The sequence below is a fragment of the Triticum urartu genome, chromosome 7A (assembly GCF_056163025.1).
Source record: "Triticum urartu cultivar PI428250 chromosome 7A, HENAU_Tu73, whole genome shotgun sequence".
Classification (NCBI taxonomy): Eukaryota; Viridiplantae; Streptophyta; class Magnoliopsida; order Poales; family Poaceae; genus Triticum; species Triticum urartu.
The window spans coordinates 458,515,297-458,528,962 of NC_141879.1; the positions used below are offsets into that span (position 1 = coordinate 458,515,297).

Here is a 13,666-nt window from a genome sequence, read left to right on the forward strand (position 1 = left end):
CAATCCCTTAAACCCCAAAGTTATTCCACATGAGTCCACTATACCTACCTATATACGGTATCTACCTGTCGTTCCAAGTAAATTTGTATGTGCCAAACTCTAAACCTTCAAATAAATATCCTGTTTTGTATGCTCGAATAGCTCATGTATCAACTAGGGCTATCTGTATCTTCCATGTTAGGCGGGTTATTCTCAAGAGGAGTGGACTCCGCTCCTCACTCACGAGATAAATGGCTGGTCACCGGGATGCCCAGTCCCATGCTTTATGCAAACTAAATCAAAGTAATTGCAAACAAAACTCCCCTGAGACTCTTGTTAGTTGGAGGCACTCGTTGTTTCGAGCAAGCCATGGATTGATGCTTGTTGGTGGAAGGGGGAGTATAAACTTTACCATTATATTTGGGAGCCGCCTATAATGTGTGTAGCATGGAAGATATCGCCATCTCTTGGTTGTTATGTTGACAATGAAAGTATACCGCTCAAAACATTATTCACCTCTGTTTCAAAATCGAGCTCTGGCACCTCTACATATCCCTGCTTCCCTCTGCGAATGGCCTATCTATTTACTTTTATGCTGAGTCATCATCCTCTTATTAAAAAGCACCAGTTGGAGAGCACCACTGTCATTTGCATTCATTACTGTTAGCTTACATTGAGTATGACTTGACTAGATATCTTTTACCATGAATTACAATGTCTAGTCACTCCTTGGTCTTTAAAGGTGCTCTGCATTTATGTCTTGCGGTCTCAGAAAGGCCTAGCGAGATACCATCTTGTTATATCATATTATGATTGTTTTGAGAAAGTGTTGTCATCCGAATTTTATTATTATGGCTCGCTAGTTGATTATGCTATTGATATGAGTAAACTTGAGACCTATGCGTTATTGCAAATGTGGTTAGTTATAATCTTTGCTAAAAACTTGAATGCTGGCTTTACATATTTACAACAACAAGAGCAAACAGTGTTTGTAAAAGTTTTTCTTTATCACTTTCAGTTTGTCAACTGAATTGCTTGAGGACAAGCAAAGGTTTAAGCTTGGGGGAGTTGATACGTCTCCAACGTATCTACTTTTCCAAACACTTTTGCCCTTGTTTTGGACTCTAACTTGCGTGATTTGAATGGAACTAACCCGGAATGGCGCTGTTTTCAGCAGAATTACCATGGTGTTATTTATGTGCAGGAGCAAACGTTCTCGGAATGACCTGAAACTTCACAGAGCCACTTTTCAGAAAATAAGAAAAATACCTGCCAAAGATGAAGGCTAGGGGGCCCACCGTCTCTCCACGAGGGTGGGGGGCGCCTGCCCCCCTAGGGCGCGCCCCCTACCTCTTGGGCCCCTGTTGCCTCTTAGACTCCAACTCCACCTCCATATATTGAGTTTCGGGGAGAAAAAAATCAGAGAGAAGAAATCATCGCGTTTTACGATACGGAGCCGCCGCCAAGCCCTAAAACCTCTCGGAAGGGCTGATCTGGAGTCCGTTTAGGGCTCCGGAGAGGGGAATCCGTCGCCATCGTCATCACCAACCATCCTCCTTCACCAATTTCATGATGCTCACCGCCGTGCGTGAGTAATTCCATCGTAGGCTTGCTGGACGGTGATGGGTTGGATGGGATCTATCATGTAATCGAGTTAGTTTTGTTAGGGTTTGATCCCTAGTGTCCACTATGTTCTGAGATTGATGTTGCTATGACTTTGCTATGCTTAATGTTTGTCACTAGGGCCCGAGTGCCATGATTTCAGATCTGAACCTATTATGTTTTGATCAATTTATGAGTGTTCTTGATCCTATCTTGCAAGTCTATAGTCACCTATTATGTGTTATGATCCATTAACCCTGAAGTGAAAATAATCGGGATACCTACCAGTGATGACCATAGTTTGAGGAGTTCATGTATTCACTATGTGTTAATGCTTTGTTCCGGTTCTCTATTAAAAGGAGGCCTTAATATCCCTTAGTTTCCGTAAGGACCCCACTACCACGGGAGGGTAGGACAAAAGATGTCATGCAAGTTCTTTTCCATAAGCACGTATGACTATATTTGGAATACATGCCTATATTATATCAATGAACTGGAGCTAGTTCTGTGTCACCCTAGGTTATTACTGTTACATGATGAACCGTATCCGGCACAATTCTCCATCACTGATCCGTTGCCTACAAGCTTTCCATATATTGTTCTTCGCTTATTTACTTTCCCGTTGCTATTTCTATCATCACTACAAAATACCAAAAACATTACTTTTACTACTGTTACCTTTTGTTACCGTTATCACTACTATCATATTACTTTGCTACTAAACACTTTGCTGTAGATATTAAGTTTCCAGGTGTGGTTGAATTGACAACTCAGCTGCTAATACTTGAGAATATTCTTTGGCTCCCCTTGTGTTGAATCAATAAATTTGGGTTGAATACTCTACCCTCGAAAACTGTTGCGATCCCCTATACTTGTGGGTTATCACCTCATCATAAGTGATTGATGAGGGATACACAAGAACATTAGTTTGATGTAAGAACATGGTTAATACACAGATGTACTAGTATGTACCAAAAACAGAAAGGCATGTCATATTCAAAGGTATAATGTGTAAGCTAAGCAGATGCAATTTAACCAAATTAGAAGCAATACAAGCTAGACATCCGGCTGGAGTGTTGAGCATGATCATCTAGGACCTGAGAGCCTGGTGGGAGGCGGGCTGCTTCGCCACCATCGCGGCTTTTTAGTTGGCTTCCAGGTGATGCCTCTCTTTGCTGGGCTTGTCACTGGCTTGGCCAGTGCCCTGACTAGCTATTTGTCTTCTGGTGCTCATGGGATGGTGGTTCATGTAAAAAATATCTTTCCTTATCTTAATAAAGACCTACTTCGGCCTTTCGAATACAAGCTAGATACCATATGGAACATGCAACCACATATGATACCGCGAAGTTAAAGCAAGCACCTGGTATGGTGGTTCATTGCGAGCAAGGTCATCAACTCCAGAGCTACGTTTACCGTCTCCAACTGCTGACACTGCACCTATTATAAGGCGGAAACGTGTCTGGCCTATCCGCGTACGACGCTGGACCGACTTCTCTCTTTTCTTTTTTGCTTCTCTCATAGTAGCAGAGTCTGAAACACCCTTGCATAAAAACACAATAGTGAGAGTATGGGTGAAGTGTGTGCAGAACTAGTGCACTGTAAAAGTAGCAGATACCATGTGGCTGAAAAATAAATGACAGGAGACATATGATAGCTCTACAACATTGCATGGCAAACAAAATTAGATTCTACTCCATATGATTTTGTAATATATGAGCACAGGAAATGCAAGTACTCCTCCAGCACAGCACCACATGTGGTCATATCAAGATAACAGTCGACTGAAAATAAATAGGTCAGTCGATTTTTTTAATGAACCGTCCGATCTATAAGGAACGGGCAGATGGCCTTTGTGTACCTCCCGCCAGTCACTGTTGACGATCTTTCTCGAACCGCCGGCGACCACCGACCCAGACCCCTGCCTCCGCCGCCCCGCCCTCCCCTCGACCTCACACCACCGCCGTGCTTGGCAGCGCCCCAGGCCATCCCTTTAATCTCGGTCGACCTCCACATCGGGCGCCTCTAGGCCCCACACACCCCTAAGATAAACACTGAGGCGCTGCTTCCCGGCGTAATAGGCGGACTAGCGCCTGTTACGCCGGGGAATGCTTCCGTTAATTGGGAATCAACTGACCAGGAATTGAAATTCAGGGGGGCAACGGACCTCTATCTAAGGTGAAATAGTATATGAGGAGAAACCTTGTGCATCGCGAGTTACTAGGAACATCTAGTATCAAGAAGAAGCGGTCAACTAGTGTCTTCTGTGGGATGAATACCGTGCAAGCAGACACGTAAGATTTGTATGAATAAGGGAAGATGAGTATCATTTTCGGTTGTCGGTGTGGTCGCCTCCACATGTCACGCCGATCTTCTTTTTGCCGGGGAAACCGATGCTCTGGAGGGTGCAGGCTTGGACGAACCCATGGCCAAATTGTTGGTTGTGTAGCCGTGGCCGTATGTCGGCGGAGGGGAAGCAGACCCGAGGCGGCAAAGGACGACGTAGAAGGAACAACTCCGGTGCGGTGCAGGGTGGCGAAGTTGGAGCGGCAGCGGTGAGGCGCCAGACGACGTGGTTGAACTGGCTCGGATACGGACGGGTCGGCCTCGGCTTCAACTACTAGCCGTGGAGGGTGTTGCGGATGAGGTTGCGGTGGACCACGACTTCGGGGTGTCGGCTCCGGTGTGATGGAGGAGGGCAGCGGTTGATGGGTGGAATGGGGTGGCGGACGGAGGACGCCGGGGTTTCACGGCTGGTGGAGAGGTAGTTTTTGCGCCCATGGAGTACGAATGGGGAATCAGACGGGTGGGCGGGGGGGAGGGGGAGAACCATGTTTCGGTCTAGGACGCGCTTGTTTTTGGCTTTTTTGAACAGAAGATAGGACGCGCTTGTTTGAAATTTGGGGAAAGTACAAACTTTGCCCCCCTCTTAAATTTCGGACCTACTGCGGGTCAGGGGTAGGATGGTAATCCCAGGTGTCCCAAATAGTGGGCGAGAGCGATTTCGGCCGCGCGCATGTGTGCTTAGGCGGCCATTGTGTATGAATGTTTTTCGGAAGCGGTTGCGTGGCATCTAGATGAAGCTACAAACCTACCCCGGTTTAGACCTTTGGACGTCGGGCCGGTAGGTTTCACGGGTTGGAGTTATTAGAAAAGTAATTTCCTTGTACTACCAAACATTGGTCTCACGCGGTTTCGAGCAAGTAGAGGCTCTTTTGGCGCTTCGTTCGAAATTTTGAAACACAAGCATTCACATTTAGAGTACTCTTGAACTTTGAGGATTGACCTAAATAGACACCGTTAGATTTGACCTTGTATGTTTGAAAACCTCATTAAATTATCCGCTTCTTTTTGAAATTTTGACACTTAAAAATCCTATAACTACGATTATTTTGGAATGGAGGAGCTAAATTAGAATCTATTTTGTACACGACTACATATGCTATTATGTACAAAATCAGAGCAAATATTGGTGCCCTCGTAATTTAAGTATGATTTACAAATGCCATGATATCGAATTCAAATAATTGAATGGACTTCATGTTGAATTTGATTTTTTAAAACCACCTTAAGTTGAATTCAAATGTATGCTAGTTCATAGGTAGCTATTTATAATGTTCATTGTGTAACTTTCGTATGTATAATGTGCTTTACACACACAACATGAACTATACTCACATTTATATTCGATTGCTAAAGCGATGCATTGTCTAGAGTTCAAAAAACTAACTATGTGGATCAATTGTGTCGAATAATAACATAGACATGCTCAAAGTCGATAGAATCTAGATGCTTGATGGATCAATGACCGTTCCTTACGCGAATTGCAAATATCGTGATCCCATCCTAATATTTGGATACAATTTATATCTTTATTGAATCTGTACAGCAGTCTTGTAGGTGTAGTTTCACTCTCCATCGGTGGTCTCTCACACATGCTCACACACTCTCTTCCGAGGTGTCTTTCTCGCACACATGCTCTTGATATAACCCTCCCTCCCTCTCGTAACCATTTACGACTGTTTTCACTAACCTTTATCACAAGCACTCTTCCTCTCGCAAGCATACACACGCACAGTCCCCATCGACCCTTTCTATATACATAGACCTGCCTACGTGTCTCCTGTACGCATATTATCTTTAGGCCTGTCTCTCTCGCATTGTCTCACACCTCTATTCCTAATCGACGAGTATGATTCTATTTTTTTGCAAAAAGACGAGTATGATTATAGCGGAGCATTCTGTAGGATGCCCCTTAAAGTTAGGTTGGATGAATAGTAATATCAGAGATAAAGGGGTGACCTTAGTCCGAGAACCTAGGGTTACAAATCCTAGACGGCTTTGTCAGTGGACATAGAGTCCTTCACAATTATGCTATCTCTGTCTTGTACGACTAGTCATCCATGTGTCTCCCTAAATGCGTCACGGGCCGACCAATGTGGCGCAGGACGGAACCGAACGAAGGGCCTCACCTCGACCCACTGGACCTCACACGGTGACACACCCTCTGCCCCCACGTCTTGTTATCTTCTCACACCCACACATACCAGCACAGACACCACACACAAAAAATATATTCTCCCGGTGCCTCTATCCACTCCCCCCTTTCATATACACACTCAAGGGAATCTCTCGTCGTGACGTCATATTCGTCTCTCTCTCTCTAGACTACTCTCATTTCTTGTGCTATCTCTCCCATGCCCCCCTGTCGGCCCCTCTACCCATGCCTCTCTCGAATACGTAATACACACACATACCTCTCTAGGCCCTGCCAAATGCATCAACTACACATTCACACATGTTACATCACGTGCCCCATTGATCTAAAAAGCCCTATCTTCACGTTTATTTCGCATACAACATTCCTTTTGAATAAAGTGTGGCCAGAAAAATGTTTTAGAATTTCTACATATATACAAAATTACAAAGTTATATGGAGGAGTATGAACGCTTGCATTGCATGGTGCCCACAATGATATTTATTCCACACTGTGAATTTGTATATTTTTATAAAGTTAGTCATAATAAAGAGAAACGAAGAGCATCTCTCTCTCCATCGCATACCCCCCTCTACGCCCCTTTCACATACGCACACAAACTATCTCCAGGTCCTTTAAAAGTAAGCCCCCGGCACATTCACGCATGTTTCATCTTTCTCTCGCGATATATATAGTGACGATCATTGTATTTGAAGCGAAAGCACGATACGTACATTGGACTTCAGAATCCACTCATTACGGTCACCATTTACGTTTTGTGGTTACTATATAGTCACAGGCTCACCGTACAAGTCTGTATTTGCTCAAGACATGACTAGTTGACCAGTTAAACGCTCCATGTGGCACCTCTAGTGTTGCATCACATTATCTCACTACCATCGGGCCCACCTGTCGGCTTGTATCTACTCTATATCTACACTCTTATAAAATACTAGCAAGATGCCCATGTGTTGCACGGAACATCAAGATGCATTTGTATGAGTAGTTTATCTTGTGGGAGAAAAGGATGAACTAGGGAAGGCCTTTGTTGCAAGTGTGGAGAGGGGTGTGGGTATCTTTTTGCAAAATTGCCATAGTTTCCTTCCTATCCGTCAGATATAGATCGGACGGCCTATATTGCAGGATGGCAGGCACACGATCATCACCGACTATGCTTTTTATAAGAGTAGGGATAAAATACACTCTTATAAAAAACAGAGTTGGTGATGATGGTGTGCCTGCCATCCTGCAATATAGCCCGTCCGATTTATATCTGGCGGATAGGAAAGAAACTATGACAATTTTGCAAAAAGGTACCCATACACCTGTTCACATTTGCAAATAAGGCCTTCCCTCGTTCATCCTTTTCTCTCACAAGATAAACTAGTCATACAAATGCATCTTGATGTTACGTGCAACGCACGGGCATCTTGCTAGTAAGAATGAAAACAAACGACAAAAAAATATTGGACGGTGGTTCGAAGTCATGACCGCGGGCACAGCGGACAAGCTGGCCTTGTATTGGTATGCTGAGCCGTCTGTTTTAACACACAGGAGCTGGTGTGGTGATTATACACACACGCACACATGCACACGAACTGCATGCACGCAACACTCACACGAACACATGCACCCATGCACGCACGCAATAGTCACACGTACACACGCAGCCACGCATGCACGCAACACTCACACGCACACACGCACGCATGCACACACGAGTACACCACATGACCAACACACACTCTCACGCTCAAGTGCTCAACCTACACGTGCATGCGCACACATCAGGCCCTGGCAGACACATACACAACTAGGTGATTCGCGCGCACGGGATGGAGTCTTGTCGCGCCTGCATAAATTTGTGTTTATCTAACCTTTTCCCTATGTGAACTGACAGGTGGGACCCACTAGGAACGTGGTCAATTTAACTAGTCAACATGGTGCCACGCAGACTATTTGGCCGGTCAACAGAGTGCAATCCAATGCTAAACCGTGAGCAAGTGACCGTATAATCACCGCAAAACGTATATAGTGACCGTAATCAGCTTATTCTGAAGTTCGGTGAACATATTACACTTTTCTCTCTGTAGGCCCTCCAAAACTACATCTCTACACGTTCTCGCATGTTACATCAAACAACTATGCAATACAGCACTACTACTACACTCTAACACAATAAATCATATGTGTTTTTAGTTTTACTAGATATCATATTGTTACTTAATTATTTAGTTTGCATACATTAAAATTACCTTTGAAATGTATGGCCAGTATCATATACCGCGCGGGAAAAATCCCGCCCTTTCCTATTTAATCGGGTTTGTATCGATGGATCGTGCGAAACAGCAAAACTATAGTACTATATACAGTACAAGTGACAGTTCACTGGGCCGTCGTGTCGTGTACTCCTCCGTCGTAGGAGTGGAGTGATCGCTTTCATAAATCTTCTAGCCCCTTTCACCGACATGTGGGGCATTAAGCTACCGGTTCCACGTGCCATACCAGAATACAGTGCAGAGCAGCCGGGGTGAAGCACCCAGTCATGGCACCGGCGTAGTAATGAGCAACGTCAAATCACAAAGTTGCACCTTTCCCACAGTTAAGTTGGAGGGATGAAGTAATAATGCTAAAAGGAAGTTGGAGGGACGAAACAACCATCATTTCACTCGTTGCTAAATCCGCTTCTCCCTCATCTTCTTCAAGTTAACCACGTGTTGCTTCTGCCGTTGTTCTGCTTCATGTGGGAAGCGGACCGGCTTGGTAAAGCACTGCCACATGGGACCACATGTTAGCAAACCGCCAGGACAACGTCCCCTAAAAATAAGAAACCTCCCCCGCCATCCGCGTGGCAAAATCACCTCCTTTTTACTAATCTTGATTCTATAATTTTTTAGATCAATATAATTGAGATTTGTATAGATAGCACAGAGGAGCAAAACCAAGTGGTACAGTTAAGGGCATCCACAATGTGTAGCCAAATGTGAAAATAGCTTTTGGCATCATGGGAACTATTGTGGACGGTGTTTCCAAATCCAAAAGGATGGAACTGAAGCTCCCTGATTGATTGATTGAAGGAATAGAAAAATGCAACGTCTCTCCTCTTTCTCCCGTACTTGGACGCATGTACAGTATAGAGGACAGAGTCTACTCCCCTGTCCCTTCTATCACAAATCACAAAGCAGTGAGGCGTCAAATCACAAAGCACGGACAAAGCAACCATCATTTCACTCTTCGCTGACTCCGCTTCTCCATCGTCTTCTTCGAGAAACCATCTCACCGCACTAAGCTGGACGGATGACGCCATTGTGTACGAGTAGTAGTAGTACATTTACACGTCCTTTGGTTCAACGGACTTCCTGGATGCAAATAAGGTGGTTGTCTCAGCTTGCAGGCGGCACTTGCGAACAACTTACAGTGGTCTCCCTCAATGGTGTTCTCCGTCGAACGCACTTCGCCAAACCACAACGTTCGACATATCGTCGACGTCACCGCAATGGGGAAGGAAGTCAAATATAGTTACTACCTCCATTTTTTACACAAGGCTAGTATATCAAAATTACAATTTGCAAAAGGCCACTAACACTAATTGAGGCAAAATTGATGGGGTTTGCCTCGTACTAGCAACCAAGGACATTAATATCCCCTACATGCATGCGGAAGTGAGAAGGTTGGTTTGCATGGTGCTGCATTAATCAAGCGATGAGGAGTGAGATGGTTAGCTCTTTGGGCTTTGGAGAAGAAAATACGCATTAATTGACACGTGAAACGAGGATTTGTATCGATTAATTCCGTGAAGGAAAAGCTCGCCTTTCTTTTTTAACACTAGTACTCCTAGTACGTAGTACTACGTACTTATCCTGTTTGGGTCTAGGCCTTGCATTGCCATGCCACACATTTTTGCCAAGCTTGCCTAAAGTTTGCAAAATGAAAAGGAGGTACACTTGCGCACGGGTGTCGCGGTCGCATCGCACCCTCACACGGTCGCTCCTGCACGCCGCGGTCGCACCGCACCCTCACATGCACAGTCGCTCCTACACGTCGCAAACCCAACCAAGGGAACGCACCCTCACTGACACGTGCTGCCGCATGTGAACAAACCAAACTCAGCCATCCTACCACAGACACATAATTTTCATTCATAGAGTATGTTTATCCAACCGCATGTTTGGGAGTATCCGTACGGCCCGTGCGGTGGTCTGTTGGGGAAGAAGAAGAGGTGAGGAAGAAGGGTGAGGAGACGTAGGATATTCATCCAACCGCCTGAAAAGGTAGACTGACCCAAGTCAGGAGGCTTGCATAACAATATATGTTTTTACTACAAATCAAAACATCCATAAAAACAACAACATAAAGAAAAACTATCATTGCTCGCGGAACGAGACAGCCTCATTGTCTTTGGCTGTCGGCGGGAACCAGCCGTAGCTGCCGATGTGTGTCTCCACACCATGGTTGTCCTCGGCCTCCAGCTACTCATTCACGCGGAGCGTGCGGGCGCTCTGCACGGACGAGAGCACCAATCGGTTCAAGTCGAGGACGTCCGGTTCTGCCTGCAGGAGGGCCTCGATGGCAGCGGCATCTGCGCGCTCCACGTCGAGCCTCCGCCGCCCGGTTCAAGTCCAGGACGTCCAGTTCCGCCTGCAGGAGGGCCTCGATGAGAGCGACATCCGCGCGCTCCGCGTCGAGTTGTGCCTCTGCCGCCCGGTTCAAGTCCAGGACGTCCGGTTCTGCCTGCAGGAGGGCCTCGATGGCAGCGGCATCCGCGCGCTCCGCCTCATGTTGAGCCTCGGCCGCCCGGTTCACATCCACAACATCTGGTTCCGCCTGCAGGAGAGACTCGATGGCAGCAGCATGCGTGCGCTCCGCGTCGAGTTGAGCCTCTGCCTCCCGGTCCTGCTTTAGTATCGCCAGGTTGAACCGCTGGTCCGCCTGCACCATGGGGGACTCGGACACCGGCACGAAGTCGACGTCCATCGTCTCATACCCATCGGGGGCCTTCTGCGCCGTGACCTCCGCCATGAACATTGGATCGGCTTCCTCCTCCTCGTAGCTTGGCTCCAGAGAACTCGGGGATTGACCCGCCGCAAAGAGAGCTTGGGAACGGAGGTCTCTGGCGCCGACCGCCGCCGCAATTTCTGCCCGACGCTCCGGCATCACCATCTTGTAGTACGTGATCTTGCGGCGCACCATGGCTTTCCGGCGAACTAGGGGACGCTTGATGCGGGCTAGGGGATCGAATGGTAGGGGAAGGGGCTGGAGATTAGGTGTGGTTTTAGGGCAGTGGCTGGTGTAGGCCGAGCAGCGAAGGTTCTGGTGTGAATAGAGGTTCCGGTGACGACCGGTTAATCGGTTTTGACTGTACATTGCTCTTGTCGCGTTCGCATTGCAGCCTGGCACGCTGGACCCTCCACGTCGCTCACCGAATGGAATGCGCTTCGTCTTGTGCTTTCGCTTGCTTGTGGGACCGCAGTTGAGAGAAAACCGACGTCCCTCCCCCTCCCCCACCCGCGTCATTTTATGCGGAGTAAATAAAAACAAAGGGAGTATACTACGGATGAGGATCCCCTGACATGGCCGAACCCATTGAGTAACTGACATGCAGGGCCTAGCAAGCATGGGGTCCACCAGTAAGTGACCAAAATAGAGGGTAAGGCAGGGATACGTATCTGAAAGGAGCTTCCAATGACATATTTTTCACATTATACAGCTCATGTACTATTAATCTTATCAATAGTCAAATGCGGTTTTGAAAAACGGATTAGAGCATGGTTAATAATATAGCCAGTCGATGGCTATAAGGAACTACCATCTCATCTATAGCCATCATCTATTATATGCACTCATACACCCGCAAAAAAATTTATAAGGTTGGCTATTGTATTAGTACTTTTTTCCATCTCCTCTCCATCTCTTTCTTCATATTTATTGTATGTATTTAACTAGGAATGCGTATATAGCTAGGCTCTTGCATGAGAGCTCACTCCCCTTACTTTTTCACATCTCTCTCCTCCACATCGGCCCTATATAAATGGAAGGAGGGAGTACAACTATGAGCACTGCATACTCTAGTACAGATGTTGTTAGTACTCCACTAGTACTATTGGACAGGGAGCTTAAAAAAAGTTACTATTGGACTGGCTATACGTGGCGAAATCCTAGTAGGAAGAGCATGCGCGAGAACAAGCACATTCACGTGGTTGAAAACAAATTGGAAACCATCTCGAGTACAAATCTAGGAGTATGTACGAATCTAACAATATTGATTGGGCGTTGTTGAATGTGGATATTTTTTTGGGCCAATTCCATTTCTGCCCTTAACTTGATCGCACTACTCAAATTTGCCCCTAATTCCAAAATGTGGTCAAATTTGCCCCTCCGCCGTTGTGTGGCCTTATAGAAATGCCCTTCCGTGCCGTTTCCGTTGAGTCAAAGCGCTTTGACCGGTAACTCGCCGTCTTTTAGACATTTTCGCCCCTGGTGCTTACATGTGGGCCCTATTTGAATCGTTCTCTCACTCTCACTCTCCTCTGTTTCTTCAACCTCTCGACACGCGCACTGGATCTGAGCACACACGCACTTCACTTTGGCGATTGGCACCAGAGGAAGCTGGAATCAACAGAGGAGTGTGATGTGCATGTCGGCCATGGCTTCATCGAGCTCATCGACACTCGGCGAGGTAAGTATTGCTTATCAATTTGGGGATTTTGCAAAATTAGGGTTCGTTCATCCAAAGTGGGGATTCTGTTGTTGTTGTTTAGGTTGATGATGTAGGCATAGTTCAGTGGTCATCTGAGTTCTTCCTCCTCGATCCAACGTTCTGTGGACTTGAGGAGCGCACGAAGCACCACTGCCCAGGGCATGGACTCATTCCTGCTCGCCGTGTCGCCTAGGGAGGAGCTAGTACAGGGAGGCGATTTTTCGGATGCCAACTAGATGTAATTACTTGGGAACTTAAATTGTGTTATTTAGATTTGTATGAAGCTATAATTATGGGCCTGATTTTGGTTTGATTTTGCAGCTGCCCGATGAATGCGAGTGGATTGTTTGGATTGACCCGCCTCCGTTAGATCGTGTTGGTCGTGCCTTCGAGGAGATGCATGCTGGACTAGAAGCAAGCTGGCTTAAAGCTCATCATTTGGATAGGAGGGTGATGCATTTAACTGAGAAAAACAAACAACTGAAGATGAAGTTGAAGAAGGACAAGGATTTGCTGGATACTAGTGAATTTCTCATAGTTCTAGTGGTAGTTGTTTTGGCCACTATAGTTTCTATGTGGTCTAAGAATTCAAATTGATGTAGTTCTTTTGACTGTTGTGGATTGTTGTGTGAACTGAAGATGGGTGTGAACTGAGTTGTTGGGTTTGATCCGAAGAACTGATTTGGCAGCAGATGAACTAAGTTATGTTGCTTATGAACTAGTTGTCGTTATGTCCTGGTGACAAAATGAGAATAAAATTGTTGTGACATGCCAAAATGATCTTAAATATGTGGTTTGGCATGCCAAAATGATCATTCACTATACCAACATACATAATGGGGCAACATACATGCCAAATTGATCATTCAAAACAACATTTGCATAGATATATTGTAGTGTGAACAAGCAC

At 46.0% G+C, this 13,666-nt stretch overlaps 1 long non-coding RNA gene across 1 annotated transcript; it reads left to right on the top strand.

Annotated features, from left to right (window-relative positions):
* The first annotated feature begins 12,609 nt into the window (after window positions 1-12,609).
* Window positions 12,610-13,433, top strand: LOC147959933 (uncharacterized). The gene is made up of 3 exons (XR_015612383.1): window positions 12,610-12,735; window positions 12,818-12,994; window positions 13,078-13,433. It is a non-coding gene; the product is annotated as an uncharacterized LOC147959933 (long non-coding RNA).
* Window positions 13,434-13,666: the final 233 nt, after the last annotated feature.